The sequence below is a fragment of the Hydractinia symbiolongicarpus genome, chromosome 2 (genome assembly GCF_029227915.1).
Source record: "Hydractinia symbiolongicarpus strain clone_291-10 chromosome 2, HSymV2.1, whole genome shotgun sequence".
NCBI classification, from domain to species: domain Eukaryota; kingdom Metazoa; phylum Cnidaria; class Hydrozoa; order Anthoathecata; family Hydractiniidae; genus Hydractinia; species Hydractinia symbiolongicarpus.
Genome location: NC_079876.1, coordinates 7,018,328 through 7,022,317, shown reverse-complemented (window position 1 = coordinate 7,022,317; position 3,990 = coordinate 7,018,328).

Genomic DNA, 3,990 nt, shown 5'->3' with positions numbered 1-3,990 from the left:
TACTTTCTTTGTATACTTTTGACTATACGGGCCGAGTACGGGATTAACGGGAAATCGCAGGTTTTCGTTTGCCGGCGATTAAACTTCTTTTATTCAGCGTCTCATCAAAGATGAAAACATTTTTGAAAACTACAGGTCTCATGCGTTTTAGTGGTGAAAAAATAATTTAAAAAATCGTTTGGGAAATGAGTTTACTCCCTGGTAACTTTCTTTGTATACTTTTGACTATACGGGCCGAGTCCGGGATTTACGGGAAATCGCAGGTTTTCGTTTGCCGGCGATTAAACTTCTTTTATTCAGCGTCTCATCAAAAATGAAGACATTTTTGAAATCTACAAGTCTCATGCGTTTTAGTGGTGAAAAAAAAATTTAAAAAATCGTTCGGAAAATGAGTTTACACCCTGGGTACCCTCTTTGTATACTTTTGACTATACGGGCCGAGACCAGGATTTACGGTAAATTGCGGGTTTTCGTTTTCCGGCGATTAAACCTCTTTTATTCAGCGTCTCATCAAAAATGAAAACATTTTTAAAAACTACAAGTCTCATGGGCTTTAGTGGTGAAATAATAATTTAAAAAATCGTTTGGGAAATGAGTTTACTCCCTGGGTACTTTCTTTGTATACTTTTGACTATACGGGCCGAGTCCGGGATTTACGGGAAATCGCAGGTTTTCGTTTGCCGGCGATTAAACTTCTTTTATTCAGCGTCTCATCAAAAATGAAAACATTTTTGGAAACTACAAGTCTCATGCGTTTTAGTGGTGAAAAAATAATTTAAAAATTCGTTAGGGAAATGAGTTTACTGACTGGGTACTTTCCTTGTATACTTTTGACTATACGGGCCGAGACCGGGATTTACGGTAAATTGCGGGTTTTCGTTTGCCGGCGATTAAACCTCTTTTATTCAGCGTCTCATCAAAAATGAAAACATTTTTAAAAACTACAAGTCTCATGGGCTTTAGTGGTGAAATAATAATTTAAAAAATCGTTTGGGAAATGAGTTTACTCCCTGGGTACTTTCTTTGTATACTTTTGACTATACGGGCCGAGTCCGGGATTTACGGGAAATCGCAGGTTTTCGTTTGCCGGCGATTAAACTTCTTTTATTCAGCGTCTCATCAAAAATGAAAACATTTTTGAAAACTACAAGTCTCATACGTTTTAGTGGTGAAAAAATAATTTAAAAATTCGTTTGGGAAATGAGTTTACTGCCTGGGCACTTTCTTTGTATACTTTTGACTATACGGGCCGAGTCCAGGATTTACGGGAAATCGCAGGTTTTCGTTTGCCGGCGATTAAACTTCTTTTATTCAGCGTCTCATCAAAAATGAAAACATTTTTAAAAACTACAAGTCTCATGCGTTTTAGTGGTGAAAAAGTAATTTAAAAAATCGTTCGGGAAATGAGTTTACACCCTGGGTACTTTCTTTGTATACTTTTGACTATACGGGCCAAGCCCGGGATTTACGGGAAATCGCGGGTTTTCGTTTGCCGGCGATTAAACTTCTTTTATTCAGCGTCTCATCAAAAATGAAAATATTTTTAAAAACTACAAGTCTCATGCGTTTTAGTGGTGAAAAAATAATTTAAAAAATCGTTCTGGAAATGAGTTTACTCCCTGGGTACTTTCTTTGTATACTTTTGACTATACGGGCCGAGTCCGGGATTTACGGGAAATCGCGGGTTTTCGTTTGCCGACGATTAAACTTCTTTTATTCAGCGTTTCATCAAAAATGAAAACATTTTTAAAAACTACAAGTCTTATGCGTTTTAGTGGTGAAAAAATAATTTAAAAATTCGTTCGGGAAATGGGTTTACTCACTGGGTACTTTCCTTGTATACTTTTAACTATATGGGCCTAGTCCGGGATTTACGGGAAATCGCGGGTTTTCGTTTTCCGGCGATTAAACTTCTTTTATTCAACGTCTCATCAAAAATGAAAACATTTTTGAAAAGTTCAAGTCTCATGCGTTTTAGTGGTGAAAAAATAATTTAAAAAATCGTTCGGGAAATGAGTTTACACCCTGGGTACTCTCTTTGTATACTTTTGACTATACGGGCCGAGTCCGGGATTTACGGGAAATCGCAGGTTTTCGTTTGCCAACGATTAAACTACTTTTATTCAGCGTCTCATCAAAAATGAAAACATTTTTGAAAACTACAAGTCTCATGCGTTTAAGTGGTGAAATAATAAATTAAAAAATCGTTTGGGAAATGAGTTTACTCCCTGGTAACTTTCTTTGTATACTTTTGACTATACGGGCCGAGTCCGGGATTTACGGGAAATCGCAGGTTTTCGTTTGCCGGCGATTAAACTTCTTTTATTCAGCGTCTCATCAAAAATGAAAACATTTTTGAAAAGTTCAAGTCTCATGCGTTTTAGTGGTGAAAAAATAATTTAAAAAATCGTTCGGGAAATGAGTTTACACCCTGGGTACTCTCTTTGTATACTTTTGACTATACGGGCCGAGTCCGGGATTTACGGGAAATCGCAGGTTTTCGTTTGCCGGCGATTAAACTTCTTTTATTCAGAGTCTCATCAAAAATGAAAACAATTTTGAAAACTACAAGTCTCATGGGCTTTAGTGGTGAAATAATAATTTAAAAAATCGTTTGGGAAATGAGTTTACTCCCTGGTCACTTTCTTTGTATACTTTTGACTATACGGGCCGAGTACGGGATTTACGGGAAATCGCAGGTTTTCGTTTGCCGGCGATTAAACTTCTTTTATTCAGCGTCTCATCAAAGATGAAAACATTTTTGAAAACTACAGGTCTCATGCGTTTTAGTGGTGAAAAAATAATTTAAAAAATCGTTTGGGAAATGAGTTTACTCCCTGGTAACTTTCTTTGTATACTTTTGACTATACGGGCCGAGTCCGGGATTTACGGGAAATCGCAGGTTTTCGTTTGCCGGCGATTAAACTTCTTTTATTCAGCGTCTCATCAAAAATGAAGACATTTTTGAAAACTACAAGTCTCATGCGTTTTAGTGGTGAAAAAATAATTTAAAAAATCGTTCGGAAAATGAGTTTACACCCTGGGTACCCTCTTTGTATACTTTTGACTATACGGGCCGAGACCGGGATTTACGGTAAATTGCGGGTTTTCGTTTGCCGGCGATTAAACCTCTTTTATTCAGCGTCTCATCAAAAATGAAAACATTTTTAAAAACTACAAGTCTCATGGGCTTTAGTGGTGAAATAATAATTTAAAAAATCGTTTGGGAAATGAGTTTACTCCCTGGGTACTTTCTTTGTATACTTTTGACTATACGGGCCGAGTCCGGGATTTACGGGAAATCGCAGGTTTTCGTTTGCCGGCGATTAAACTTCTTTTATTCAGCGTCTCATCAAAAATGAAAACATTTTTGAAAACTACAAGTCTCATGCGTTTTAGTGGTGAAAAAATAATTTAAAAATTCGTTAGGGAAATGAGTTTACTCACTGGGTACTTTCCTTGTATACTTTTGACTATACGGGCCGAGACCGGGATTTACGGTAAATTGCGGGTTTTCGTTTGCCGGCGATTAAACCTCTTTTATTCAGCGTCTCATCAAAAATGAAAACATTTTTAAAAACTACAAGTCTCATGGGCTTTAGTGGTGAAATAATAATTTAAAAAATCGTTTGGGAAATGAGTTTACTCCCTGGGTACTTTCTTTGTATACTTTTGACTATACGGGCCGAGTCCGGGATTTACGGGAAATCACAGGTTTTCGTTTGCCGGCGATTAAACTTCTTTTATTCAGCGTTTCATCAAAAATAAAAACATTTTTGAAAACTACAAGTCTCATACGTTTTAGTGGTGAAAAAATAATTTAAAAATTCGTTTGGGAAATGAGTTTACTCCCTGGTAACTTTCTTTGTATACTTTTGACTATACGGGCCGAGTCCGGGATTTACGGGAAATCGCAGGTTTTCGTTTGCCGGCGATTAAACTTCTTTTATTCAGCGTCTCATCAAAAATGAAGACATTTTTGAAAACTAC